Source organism: Dendrobates tinctorius, unplaced genomic scaffold (genome assembly GCF_039654945.1).
Source record: "Dendrobates tinctorius isolate UK_male_01 unplaced genomic scaffold, ASM3965494v1 ptg000007l, whole genome shotgun sequence".
Taxonomy (NCBI): Eukaryota; Metazoa; Chordata; class Amphibia; order Anura; family Dendrobatidae; genus Dendrobates; species Dendrobates tinctorius.
In genome coordinates, this window is record NW_027361675.1 from 32,095,001 (window position 1) to 32,110,209 (window position 15,209).

Genomic DNA, 15,209 nt, shown 5'->3' on the forward strand with positions numbered 1-15,209 from the left:
GCTATAATTTTTCCATATTTTGACCCACCGAGTCATGTAAGGTCTTATTTTTTGCAGGACGAGTTGACGTTTTTATTGGTACCATTTTCGGGCACGTGACATTTTTTGATCACTTTTTATTCCGATTTTTGGGACGCAGAATGAACAAAAACCAGCATTTCAAGAATTTTTTTTGGGGGGGGTGCGTTTACACCATTCCGCGTGTGGTAAAATTGATAAAGCGGTTTTATTCTTCGGGTCAGTACGATTACAGTGATACCTAATTTATGTCATTTTTTATGTTTTGGTGCTTTTATGCAATGAAAACAATTTTATTAAAAAAAATAATTTTTTTGCATCGTTTTATTCTGCAAGCTATAACTTTTTTTATTTTTTCACTGATGATGCTGTGTGGCAGCTCATTTTTTTGTGGGATAAAATGACGTTTTCAGCGGTACCATGTGTGGCAGGGCTAAGGGTCGTGTAATCGATGGGAGATATGTGTCTCATAAATGGCTTGTCTGCATAACAAATATTGCTGTATTTTTATTGTTTTGAAGGACCTGTGGTGAGGTCACAGTCATGTGACCAGTCAGCTGCTGGGTTCATAGGTGTGGCTACACCCTTATAATGTGGCCTGCTCTTGAACCAGGCAGCTGTATGTGAGGGGGTATACACCTCCTGTGTGTGCTGAGGCTCGCGGACTGAGCCTGAAGGAAAGGACATGTGATGTTACTTTGTCTCCTGAACTGATGGCTGTTTATTTTGGTGACATGCTGTTTGGTTTATGATGTAATAAACCGCATGAACTTTAAGGGAACCTGCCTCCTGACTGTCTCCCGTCGCACCTAAGCGAGTCGAATCCCTACAGTTGGTGCTAGACGTGCGGGCAGAGTTCCCAGCAGAGACTTGAGACCGTTGCTGCATGTCCTGGGTAAAATTTTCAGTGAGGCAGCAAGCTCTACCCAGAATAATGGAGGACCTGCTGAAACACCTGGTCCAGGCCCAGACACAGCAACAGGAGGCCAACAGGCTGTTTTTACAGCAGTTCCAGCAGGAGCAACGGCAGCTGATGTAGCTTCTGGCAACCGCCATCCAGGAGGGCAGGACGAGCACCCCAAACCCAGGTCCGGCTGATGCCACCCACGTCAAGAAGTCGGTAAGACGCGCATTGCAAAAAAATGACCCCTGAGGATGATGTGGAGGCCTTCCTGACGGTGTTTGAGAGGGTGGCTGAGAGAGAAAAACTTCAGCCAGAGCGGTGGGCAGAGTTACTGGCCCCATACCTAACGGGGGAGCCCCAGAAGGCATACTTTGACCTGACTGTACAAGACGCCAGAGAGTATCCCAAATTAAAAGCTGAAATTCTCGCACGCTTGGGGGTAACAATGACTACCAGGGCACAGCGAGTTCATCGCTGGGCCTATCACCGGGACAAACCGTCGTACTCTCAAATGTTCGACCTGTTGCACCTGGTCCAGAAATGGCTGCAGCCAGAGTCGTCTTCCCCGGCACAGATGGTAGAGCGAGTGGTCATGGATCGGTTTGTGCATTCTCTGCCGAGACCCCTACAGACTTGGGTTGCCCAGGGTGATCCCCAAAATGCCGATGAACTGGTTGGGCTGGTCGAGAGATACCAGGGATGGAAGGCTCTTTGGGGAAGCAGCCCATTCCATATTGGGGGTCCCAGCAGGGGGCGGAGTCCCAAAAAGGGGTTCCGCGTCCAAGGTCAAAAGGGGCGGGGGAGGCGGTGCCCAAGGTCCCCACGGGTGATATTATTTGCTGGAAGTGCCACGGGCCTGGACTTATAGCTGCCCGTTGTTCCCAGACCACCGAGCAGATGGACTGCAGCATGGGACGCCGTAGTTCATACTACGCATATCCAGCTTGCAGTGTGAATTTGCCACCTAACGAGGGGCCACAAGCATGTCCCGTGAAGGTGAACGGGCGAGCAGCAATGGCACTTCTAGACTCCGGGAGCTTGGTGACCCTTGTGAGGGCCAGTTTTCCTCTCAACATACTCCTGGGGAAAAAGATTGGCATTCGGTGCCTACATGGTGATGCAAAGGACTACCCTATGGCCAGGGTGAACATTGAAACGGCACATGGCACCGAGTCGCATGAAGTTGGCGTTGTTTGAGATTTGTTGCATCCTATAATTATTGGTCGGGATTTCTGTCTGTTTTGGGATCTGTGGGGGAAGGGTTCTGAGTGTGCTAGCAAGAGCAGGGAACCAATCCACCCCAATGAGGTATCGCCACCACCAGAGGCAGACGGGTTTCCTTATGTGTCCTTGTTGGGGATGAAGAGTCCCCTGTACCTGACATCCCAGAGTTAGGGGTGGCCAGGGAGAATTTTGAAACTGCCCAACATAGGGACCCCACACTGAGGGAAGCCTTTAACAATGTCACCGTCGTTAATGGGGTTGCACAAGAGCCGTGAGCAGACACAAGGTTTCCCTATTTTATGTTGAGTGGGGAATTGTTGTACCGGGTCACGAAAATAAGGGAGGAGGTGGTAGAGCAGTTAATAGTACCAGGCCCCTATAGATGGAAAGTGTTGGACATGGCCCATTCACACATCTTGGGGGGACACGTGGGTGTGGAAAAGCGCAGGAACGGATTGTACAGAGGTTCTATTGGCCTGGGTTTCACCGGGAAATAGCAAACTATTGCAGGTCCTGCCCGACATGTAAGTTAACTGCCCCCACATCTCATTTTCGGAACCCTCTTGTGCCACTGCCCATTATTGAGGTTCCATTTGAGAGAATTGTCATGGACTTGGTCAGTCCCTTAGTTAAATCAGCTCAGGGCCATCAGTATATATTAGTCATCCTGGACTGTCATGAACTCATTTTCTGCTCCACCAGTTGAGAGTTCCCCTTCCGTTCTCCCTCTGGTGGTGACAGGAGGTAGTGCGGTTGGTTTAAGTGGTAGTGATCTGCCACCTGATGAGGAAGATAACAATTGGATCTCTGGAGTATCAGAATGGATATAAGACAGCCGACGCCCTATCCGGGTGCTGGTGATTCAGTCTGCTTCTCAGGTCCTGGACTTCAGCTCTCTTCCAGTCTTCTCAAGTTAAGTTTGTTTTTTGCTAATGTTCACACTTGCGCTTGTTGGTCAATTCAGTTTGTTGTGTAATCAGCCTGCCCCTGCTGGGGCTATGCTGAAATTCCACTCCTATTAATCAGTATTTGCCAATCTGCTTTTTGTCCCTTATTAGATTGGGCTCTTTTTTGCTCTGTCTCAGAATATTTCAGAATGCTGATATAGGTTTAGAAGTCTATTGACTTCAGGGTTAATTTTGCTATCAGAAGTGTTGGACAGTATTTTTGAAGGTTGTTTTTGGCAGATTGCAGACAGTGTCTTTCCTTTTCTGTCCTTTTTAGTTAGCCAGGCCCCATCGTTTGCTCAGCCTATTTTCCTGCCTTTGTTTGCATTTTCATCTTGTTTCACCATCAATACATGTGGGGGGCTGTCTTTCCTTTGGGGTCTGCTCTGGGGCAGTTAGTTTTCCTCTTTTCCTGCTTTAGGCTTATGTAGTTCTCCGGTTGTGACGAGGCATCTAGGACCAACGTAGGAATGCTCCACGACTGCTTCTAGTTGTGCAGTTAAGATCAGGGATCTGCAATCTGCATAGTTACCAACTTCTCTGGTTTTCTGAGACTTAGCTCGTTGTCTTGTTTTTCCTCCTCGGCTTCCCATTCATAACACTGGACTATGCCACATGCTATCCTGAGGCCATTCCCCTGAGAAACTCCTCTGCGAAGAGTATAGCCCGCGAGCTGGTCCATGTGTTTTCCCGGACGGGTTTGCCGAAGGAGATCCTGACCGACAAGGGGACACCTTTTATGAGCAAGGTGATGAGGGAATTGTGCAGAGTCTTGCAAATCTCCCAGTTGAGGACTTCAGTGTACCATCCGCAGTCAGATGGCCTTGTTGAGAGGTTTAACAAGACACTGAAGAGCATGCTGAGAAAAGTCATAGGGAAAGATGGTAGAGACTGGGATTGTCTCTTACCGTATTTACTGTTTTCTATCCGTGAAGTTCCCCAGGCCTCCATGGGGTTCTCGCCCTTCGAGCTTCTGTACGGCCGGCATCCGTTAGGTCTCCTAGATATAGCCAAGGAAACCTGGGAAGCTGAAGTCACACCCCACAGAAGCGTCATTGAGCATGTGGCACTGATGCAGCAGAGGGTTGCGAAGGTGATGCCCATTGTTAAAGAACATCTCCGCCAGGCACAAGAGGCTCAGGCCAGGGTCTACAACCAGTCAGCCAGAGTGAGGCAGTTCAATCCGGGAGACCGAGTTCTCGTGCTAATCCCGACGGTGGAGAGTAAGTTCTTGGCCAAGTGGCAAGGGCCATATGAGGTGGTGGAGAAGCTGGGAGACGTAAACTACAAGATCCACCAACCCGGAAGACGGAAGCCATACCAGGTTTACCATGTCAACCTCATCAAGCCGTGGCAAGTTAGAGAGCCAGCGGTAACTCCGTGCTTGCTGGGCAACCTAGAAGGGGAGGTTGGAGCAGTTACCATAGAGGAGACGCTATCAAAGGCCCAGAAACAGCAGTGCCGGGAGTTACTCCAGAAAAACAGGGACCTGTTCTCAGAGTTTCCGGGGTGAACGAAGGTGGTGGAGCATGAAGTTCTGACTGAGCCACATGTGCGGGTGAACGTGAAACCGTATCATATTCCTGAGGCCCGGCGAGACGTAATCTCCAAGGAGGTGCAGCGTATGTTGAAACTCGGGGTCATTGAGGAATCCAAGAGCGGCAGGTCGAGCCCGACTGTCCTGGTCCCAAAACCTGATGGTGAATGGAGGTTCTGCAACGATTACCGGAAGCTGAATGAGGTCTCCAAGTTTGACGCTTATCCCATGCCACGCATTGATGAACTCATCAAGAGACTTGGACCTGCCAGGTACATAACCACTTTGGATCTGACAAAGGGATACTGGCAGATCCCCATGGCACAGGAAGCCAAGGAGAAGATGACATTCTCCACACCAGACGGGTGCTTCCAGTATGTCCGGATGCCGTTTGGCCTGCAGGGAGCTCCGACAACCTTCCAGAGGGCTATAGACAGAATCCTTGCACCTCACAAGCTATACGCTGCCACATACATGGATGATATCGTCATCTTTACCCTGGACTGGGAGTCTCACCTGGAAAAGGTCCAAGCAGTGTTTGACGCTCTAAGGGAGGCTGGGTATACAATAAACCCGAAAAAGTGTGCCTTGGGTGAGGAGGAAGCCAAGTACCTCGGATATGTAGTGGGGAGTGGTGAGATCAAACCCCAAATCAATAAAGTTGAGGCATTTCAAACATGGCCGAGACCTCTGTCAAAGAAGCAAGTTAAAGCCTTCCTGGGGATTGTGGGATATTACAGGAGGTTCATCCCAAACTTCGCCACAATGGCTGCACCTCTAACTGATCTGCTTAAGGGGACAAAGTCAGTGATGGTCAGCTGGTCCGAAGAAGCAGAGTCAGCCTTCCAAGAAATGAAGGGAGCTCTTTGTAAGCAAGCCGTTTTGGTGGCCCCAGACTTTAAACGTGAATTTGTCCTCCAGACAGATGCCTCAGAAGTCGGGATAGGAGCAGTCCTTTCCCAAGAGATACGTGGGGAGGAGCATCCTATTCTCTACTTGAGTAGGAAGTTGACTTCTTGTGAGAGAAATTACTCAGTTTGTAGAGAAGGAATGTTTGGCCATAAAATGGGCAGTGGATACATTACGGTACTGCCTGGTGGATCTGAAGTTTAAATTAATATCCGACCATGCCCCACTCAGGTGGATGAGGGAAACAATGGGTAAGAATGCTAGGGTCACCCGCTGGTTCTTAGCCCTACAAGACTTCAGCTTACATGTAGAGCATAGGGCCGGGAAGCTACATGGGAATGCCGATGCCCTCTCCAGAATCCCTTGCCTGGTAGGTGAAAGTGCCAAGCCCCATGGCTTTAGGCAGAGGGGGGAGGTATTTGGCAGGGCTAAGGGTCGTGTAATCGATGGGAGATATGTGTCTCATAAATGGCTTGTCTCCATAATGTAAGGCATAGCAAATATTGCTGTATTATTATTGTTTTGAAGGACCTGTGGTGAGGTCACAGTCATGTGACCAGTCAGCTGCTGGGTTCGTGGGTGTGGCTACACTCTTATGATGTGGCCTGCTCTTGAACCAGGCAGCTGTATGTGAGGCGGTATACACCTCCTGAGTGCGCTGAGGCTCGTGGACTGAGCCTGAAGGAAAGGACATGTGATGTTACTTTGTCTCCTGAACTGATGGCTGTTTATTTTGGTGACGTGCTGTTTGGTTTATGACGTAATAAACCGCATGAACTTTAAGGGAACCTGCCTCCTGACTGTCTCCCGTCACACCTAAGCAAGTCGAATCCCTACACATGGTTATTTATATCCGTCTTTTTGATCGTGCGTTATTGCACTTTTTGTTTGGCAGTATGATAATAAAGCATTATTTTTTGCATTGTTTTTTATTTTTTAAGGGGTTCGCTAAAGGGGTTAACTAATGGGACCTTTTATAGGGCGGGTCGTTACGGATGCGGCGATACTAAATATGTGTACTTTTATTGTTTTGTTTATTTTATTTCCAAAAAATGAAGTTATTAGGGAATATTTTTTTTTAAATTTATTTAGCGATTTTTTTAGAAATTATTTTTACACTTTTTTTTAACTTTATTACATTGTCCCAGGGGGGACATCACTGACATGTGTGAGATCGCTGATCTGACACATCACAGATCGCTGTGACAGATCAGCGATCTCACACAGGCACTGCAGCAGGCTTCCTCATGTCTGCACTGTGCAGGCAGTGAGGAAGCCGGCTCCCTGCAGGCCCCCGAAGGTCCCCGCCGCCATATTGGATCCGGGGACCTGCAGGGAAGGAGGCCCCCGCAGCAGCGCTGCACATCGCGCTGCTGCGGGGGTCTCAGGGAAGCACGGAGGGTGTAGTGTGCCAGGGGTTAACGTGCTGGGGGCGGTCCGTGACCACCTCTGACACATAGTACCGGGTGTCAGCTGTGATAATCAGCTGACACCCGGCCGCGATCAGCGGCACTCCCCCCCTGAGCGCCGCTGATCACTATGATGTACTATCCCGTCCTTAGGAATTAAGTTCCAGGGCACATGGACGGGATAGTACGTCATATGTCAGAAAGGGGTTAAGCAATGATTTGGAAACCGTGGAAAAATGTACCTTGGATTCTGGGCAACCTCCTCGACAGTTACCCAGACTTAGGCGTTTCCCGACACCTTGCAAGACGTAGGGAAGGAAGGACAGTCCCTTCTCCAATGTCCCGAGGACCCACAGTAGAAACAGAGCTTATTCTCTCTGCAACATCTCCTCTCTCTCTCCTTCACGGAGACAGATCCTACTTCCATGGGCTCAACAGATGATGCAGGTTCAGGTTTGGTAGCAAATAAGGGAGTCTCTCGTTGCACCACTCCTCTCTCACGAAGCATGTGATCCATCCAAACAGCCTGCGTCATGGCCTCCTCCAGAGAGTCGGGTAGTGGATGCAGAGCCAACGCGTCATTAAAGTGGTCGGACAACCCTCTGAGCGCTGAGTCATTCCAAGTTACTTCCAGAGCCCAACGTCTATACTCAGAACAGTACCACTCGGCTGAGAGCTTTCCCTGAGAGAGACTCATAATCATGTCCTCAGCCAACCTCACATGATCTGGTTCTTTGTAAATCAGCCCCAATGCCTTGAACAACCGATCAACAGACATTCTCTTAAGGGTGGTGGGAGACAGGGAGAAAGCCCAGGACTGCGGACCCTCCCCCAGTGGAGAAATGACAATGCCCACCCTTTGGCTCTCATCACCTGAAGACCGGGGGCGTAAAGAAAACAGCAGTCTGCATCCCTCCTTAAACACCTGGAATTTACTTTGGTCCCCAGAAAAGGTGTCTGGAAGTTTGGCAGAGGGTAAAGGAGAGGGTAAGGAAATATCAGACATGTCACCATCCTTACTGCCAGAAACAAAAGAAGCACTCCGAACAGATTTAACTGTCTCGGCCAGTTCTCTAAGCACCTGCAAGTGAGAGGCTACCAAGGACCTCTGATCCACAGACAAATTTTGCATCATCTGAGTCAGATTAGTCACCTGCTCAGACAAAGCATGCATCGGATCCATATACACAAACAAAGAAAAAAAATGCTCCCTCCAACAAATTAGAAAATGGGTCGGTGATAATGTAATGACACACCGCATGTGTCACTGGGGATAAGCTTCAGGGGTGCTATTGTAGGGTTGAGCAGGTTCGCAGGATGCAGTGACGAGACACTAGACCAGGGGTCCTCAAACTACGGCCCACGGGCCCCGCGAAGGACTTTTACCCAGCCCCTGGCCAGGCTGACATTAACCGCACTGATTGCACCGCCCTCACTGCTGTGGTGAACCAATCAGCGCTGCAGCCGTGATGAACCAATCAGCACTGCAGCTCACAAACACGGCCACCCCCTGACACGCCCACTAAAGAACTAGAGTGCAAACTCGCGGGCGGGACGAGGCGCCGAGGAAAGGCGTTGTGAAGCCCTCCGCCTGTGCCGGAAGAAGACTGAGACGAGCGGGCGCCTCTTCAGAACAGCGGGGGACATAGGTGAGTACTGTTTTTTTTTTTCTTTTAAACTCCGGGTCCTATTGGGGACCTGTGCTGCAAAATGGGGATGTTTACCTGCCTACTAGGGACCTGTGCTACGTATTGGGGACCTGTGCTGCCTATTGGGGACCTGTACCTGCCTATTGGGGACCTGTACCTGCCTATTGGGGAACTGTGCTGCCTATTGGGGACCTGTACCTGCCTATTGGGGACCTGTGCTACCTTTTGAGGACCTGTGCTACCTGTTGGGGACCTGTGCTACCTGTTGGGGACCTGTGCTACCTGTTGGGGACCTGTACCTGCCTATTGGGGACCTGTACCTGCCTATTGGGGACATTTACCTGCCTATTAGGGACCTGTGCTACCTATTAGGGACCTGCACCTGCCAATTGGGGACATGTGCTGCTTATTAGGGACCTGTACCTGCCTATTGGGGACCTGTGCTGCCTATTAGGGACCTGTACCTGCCTATTGGGGACCTGTGCCTGCCTATTGGGGACCTGTATTTGCCTATTGGGGACCTGTACCTACCTATTGGGGACATTTACCTGCTTATTAGGGACCTGTACCTGCCTATTGGGGACCTGTGCTGTCTATTGGGGACCTGTACCTGTACCTGCCTATTGGGGACCTGTTCCTGCCTATTGGGGACCTGTACCTGCCTATTGGGGACCTGTACCTGCCTATTGGGGACCTGTACCTGCCTATTGGGGACATTTACCTGCCTATTAGGGACCTGTACCTGCCTATTGGGGACATTTACCTGCCTATTAGGGACCTGTGCTACCTATTGGGGACATTTACCTGCTTATTAGGGACCTGTGCTGCCTATTAGGAACCTGTACCTGCCTATTGGGGACCTGTGCTGCCTATTAGGGACCTGTACCTGCCTATTGGGGACCTGTGCTGCCTATTAGGGACCTGTACCTGCCTATTGGGGACCTGTACCTGCCTATTGGGGACCTGTACCTGCCTATTGGGGACCTGTGCTACCTATTTGGGACCTGTGCTGCTTACTGGGGACATTTACCTGCCTTTTAGGGACCAATGCTGCCTCTTGGGGATTCTTGCACCACACTAGTCTGAGCCTGAGGTAAAAGTGGAGTTCCACCAATATGGGCACTGGTGAGGCCGCATTGATGTGCACTGATCAGGCTGCATTGATGGGCACTGATCAGGCTGCGCTGATGGGCACTGATCAGGCTGCATTGATGGGCACTGATCAGACATTGATGGGCGCTGATCAGGCTGCATTGATGGGCACTGATCAGGCTGCAGTGATGGGCAGTGCAGTCTGTATGTCTCTGAGTGGGCAATTTTATTGCTGTTATATTGATTTTGCAGTGCTGTATATATGTTGGTATTTTACTAATAGCAATTTTGAATCCCTAGGAAACAATGATATCAAGAAAGAGAAAAAATTGACTCGAAGTGTAGGATATTCGAACCAAAAGAATCGGTAAGTTTGATGATTTAACTTTACTTATTCATTTTTAATATTGTATTTGTTCCTATTTTGTTTTATGATTTCTAAATAAGATATGTGCAGTGTGCATATGAATTTGGTGCTAATTTTTTTTAAACTATATTCCGGCCCACCAATGGTCCGAGAGACCGTGATCTGGCCCCCTGTTTAAAAAGTTTGAGGACCCCTGCACTAGACGACTGATGGTTTGCAAAATAACTTTTATCTAGCTTTAGCCACTGGGCTTGTCTGAACAAACATACAATTAAGAACAAAACAAACAGTCCACGCAGGGACTCAACAATCTTATCCAAATTCTAATGCTACTTAGCCTTCCGGGGACTGCTGGTTTCGTGAGCGTGGCTGCGTTGAGGTCGCTGAGGCGGCTGTCCTGAAGTCTCGCTTCCCCGGGAAGGAATGGGGCTCAACAGGCCCTGAAGAAAGTGATGACCGTGGGGCGCATCAGGCCCTGGAGAAAGCAATACCGTTGGGGCGTGACAGGCCCTGAAGAAAGCGATGCCGTTGGGGCGCAACAGGCCCTGAAGAAAGCAAGGCCGTTGGGGCGCAACAGGCCCTGAAGAAAGCGATGCCGTTGGGGCGCAACAGGCCCTGAAGAAAGCGAGGCCATTGGGGCGCAACAGGCCATGAAGAAAGCGCTGCCGCTGGGGCGCAACAGGCCCTGAAGGAAACGCTGCCGCTGGGGCGCAACAGGCCCTGAAGAAAGCAATGCCGTTGGGGCGCAACAGGCCCTGAAGAAAGCGCTGCCGTTGGGGCGCAACAGGCCCTGAAGAAAATGATGGAGGTGGCGCGCGGTGATTACGCAGTTCCCCAGATGACCTGTAGCCATCCTTTATCAAGGAGTCTCTCCCAAAGCCAGGGTAGCGAGCCTTTTATCTCGCCTGTGACAAGGTGGCGTATCTTCAGGCCGGTGACGGCCGGGTCGGTGTGATGGGGGAAGGCTGTGGGGAAGTGCCCAGGCCTCTGTGGCCTGGTTACGGGTACTCACGGCCACAACCTGAGGTAAAGTTCCTCTCTCGCCAAGGCGGGGGGTAGCGGGGATGATTCTCTCAGAACGGGAGCGGGGAGCAGTCTCTGGGAACAGTCTCTCAAGTCTCTCTTGTCGGTAAATGTCCAGCTTTCTCCTCGCAGGCTCCTCTCGGTGCCCCTGCAAGTCACCCTGCGTCCTGCCTTCACTCTCTCTCTTCCCCAACTGCCACTTCAGCGCGTCCCCTGCTCCTTTTACCCTAGCCCCACCCCCTGTGGCCCTGACACCTTCAGTCGCATGTCTCCCTTTGTAATCCTCCTGATGTGATTCCTTCAATAACTCAGATGGCGGTCCCCTTGGTTCCGGCCCAATCACTATATGGGGGTCCTCCTCCCCACACTATGATGGTCTCAGACCTGCACGCAGAGAGTGGAGAGACCGAGGCACGCAGTGTGCACAGGACCTGAGCACTGAGACACTCAGTACGCACAGGACCTGAAGCTAGCTGGTCACGTGATCACAGCGGCAGAGCTACCACACGTGAGGACAGAGAGCCAGCTGAGATACGCAGGATGAAGTGCACAAAACAGTAACATAGTTAAAAGTTGAGCCAATGGTCAGAAGCCAGACGGTAGCGAGGTAACCAGGGGCAATATGAAAGAATAATCAGAGACAAGCCAAGGGGTCAGAATATCAGGAAAGACAGAGCGATAACAAGCAGAAAACAGAGGCAGTAGTCAGGGGACAAACCGGGTCTTACACAGCAAAGCTCACACGCACAGAGGCACAACGATTACAGACTTGTAACTTGGGTCAGCTACCTCTAACCGAGTAAACGGAAATATCACCGACACTGGACCCAGCATTAAATAGCCGCCCCAGAACCAAAGAGAGGCGAAGTATCTTAACTCTGAGCTGAGCAGGACGTAACCAGAACCACCCCATCCTGAGTCATGATAATTTGCATCTTGATTTTAGATAGCAGTTGGTAGAAAGGGAGCTATATAGTTGGAAAAAAACTAATATGATAAAGGACCTAAAAGATCTTGAGATCTTGTGTATGAGAAAAGATTACAAGGATTAAATATCTACAGAAGAGACTCCTAAGTGGGACATGATAAATCTGTACATGTATATGATTGAATGTTCTTTCTCAAAAGACAAGGGTGCATACCCTCTGTCTGGGAAAAAAAGGGTCTAAAGCACATTTTTTTCTTATTTCAGTGCTAGAGTGATGCCACCAATCTATGTTTCTTGTCCCTAGTATCACACTTACACACGCCGCCATCTTGTGACTGCAACTTATGGGATGAACAGAAGGCATAGGTAACGGTCACAAGCTCGCAATATACGGTAAGTTTCTTAGAGTCTCGTTCTGGCTCTCATAGATTAATCTTGAGAAGGGAATTCCAGATGGACCAGCAAACACTGGAGGAATCTGGCAGGTCATGATCTGCAGAAAACCGAAAAAGAGCGGCGAACATAACAGGTAAATACGGCGGCTGGTACTGCAAGTATAATACTAGGAGCAGGGAATTTCGAGTAATGGCACACCTTCAATGGTAACAATGAAAAAAAATTGCTGGAGTGGTGCTTTAAGAGATTACAACACTTCTATACCAAATTAATAAAAAACACCTTTCCTAATCCTTCTGCAACAAATAAAACAGTCTCTATCTTCCCTACACAGTACACTCTACAATACTACAATGAAGTTAGATAGGTAGAGCAGGCCAAAAAATATCATCTGCCTACCGCTAGTTAAGTTTCTATGTAGAAACATCAGTGATACATAGAGAAATAAAATCATAAACTTGAGCTAGAAGGGATTTTCCTTTACTAGGTTATTGATGAAGCAACCTTAGGGAAGGTCAGTTTCTGGGCAGTGACCGAATGTACACAGATTGAACTAGATGTGCTGGTCAGATGAGTCAATATTTTTCAAAAATTTTGCCAGAGGAAAAACAATATATCTTTGTGTCAGCTTAGTCAATTGGTTAAAAAAATTACATTGAAAATCCCCTCGTTGATTCTTAGCAGGAAATGTAATGAGAAATAGAAAGCTTCAGAGACTATTTAGGTATTTTTATTAAACCATGTCTGATCAGTCACGAAATCTTGATATTTGTCACCACGTTTTCAGTTAGCCAATAAAACAACTGAGGACTCTCAATTTTTATTTTTTATTTTTGCAGCAATAGAAAAATGTATATATATATATATATATATATATATATATATATTCAACCATGTAGTTCTTGCCATCACATCCTCATCAGTGCAAATATTACTGCAGTGACCCATACAATTCTCAGAATGAAGAGACCACAGTACTAATTAAAGGGAAGCGGTCACCTGTTTTGGCCGCTATATGATGTGTCCACTGCCTTTCAGGGCTTAACTACAGCATTCTATAATACTGCAGATACAGTTGTGGCCAAAAGTATTGACACCCCTGCAATTCTGTCAGATAATACTCAGTTTCTTCCTGGAAATGATTGCACACACAAATTCTTTTGTATTATTATCTTCATTTAATTTGTCTTAAATGAAAAAACACAAAAAGAATTGTCCTAAAGCCAAATTGGATATAATTCCACACCAAACATAAAAAAGAGGGTGGACAAAAGTATTGGCACTGTTCAAAAAATCATGTGATGATTCTCTAATTTGTGTAATTAACAGCACCTGTAACTTACCTGTGGCACCTAACAGGTGTTGGCAATAACTAAATCACACTTGCAGCCAGTTGACATGGATTAAAGTTGACTCAACCTCTGTCCTGTGTCCTTGTGTGTACCACATTGAGCATGGAGAAAAGAAAGAAGACCAAAGAACTGTCTGAGGACTTGAGAAACCAAATTGTGAGGAAGCATGAGCAATCTCAAGGCTACAAGTCCATTTCCAAAGACCTGAATGTTCCTGTGTCTACCGTGCGCAGTGTCATCAAGAAATTTAAAGCCCATGGCACTGTGGCTAACCTCCCTAGATGTGGATGGAAAAGAAAAATTGACAAGACATTTCAACGCAAGATTGTGCGGATGTTGGATAAAGAACCTCGACTAACATCAAAACAAGTTCAAGCTGTCCTGCAGTCCGAGGGTACAACAGTGTAAGCCCCCGATCCAACCTGAAAGATAAGAAAAATAACTTTTAATATACTCACCTGGGGAGCGGTATGGTGCTATCCGGTCAGATGGGTGTAGCAGATCCGAGTCTGGCACCTCCCATCTTCTTGCGATACTGCCCTCCTGCTTACTTCATCGTTTCCCGGCATCGTGCTCCTGCTCAGGCGTACTTTGCTGCCCTGTTGAGGAAAGAGCAAAGTACTGCAGTGTGCAGGTGCAGGGAAAGGTCAGAGAGGCCCAGCACCTTTGCACTGCAGGAATTTGATTTGCCTTCAACAGGGCAGAGAAGTACGCCTGCGCAGGAGTGCGATGCCAAGGAGTGATGAAACAAGCAGGAGGGCGGCGTTGCAATAAGATGGGAGGCTCCGGACCTGGACCTGTGACACCCATCGGACTGGACTGCACCGGAACACCCCCTCGGTGAGCATAATAAAAGTTATCTTTCTTATCTTTCAGGTCACATCGGGGGCTCATCTATAGCATTATAGAATGCTGTTGATAAGCCCTGAAAGGCAGTGGCCGCATCTTATAGCAGCCAAAACAGCTGTCAGGTTCCCTTTAAGAACTGAACCTCTTTTCTGACTTTCCACTCCCAGTGACACGACCAGCCACCCACTGTACAATGCAACCCTATTGACCTGAGTGGGCCTGTGTTGCAGTAAGTAGTGCAGTGTGCAGCTGTGCAGAAGAACTGCCTAGGGAACGTCTGTAACTTTGTTTCTGGGATTGGTGCAATTCCTAGAGAGTAGAACATGAACATAATGTTATGACATATTGAATGAATATGTTATAACAGTTTAAGAAGCAAATATCCATTTAAATGTGTAAAATGTATGGTCCTATATGATCCAGTTGCATCAGGAAATAGTCTGATTGGCTCCAAATTTATTCTGCATCAGGAAAACTATCCCAAACGTTATGCTACAAACTGCATTCTGCATATAGAAGAACAACAAGACCTGGAAGCTTTGATATGGCACCCATAGTCCATCACCGAGTCTATGTGGGATTACATGAAGAGACAGAAGAATTGG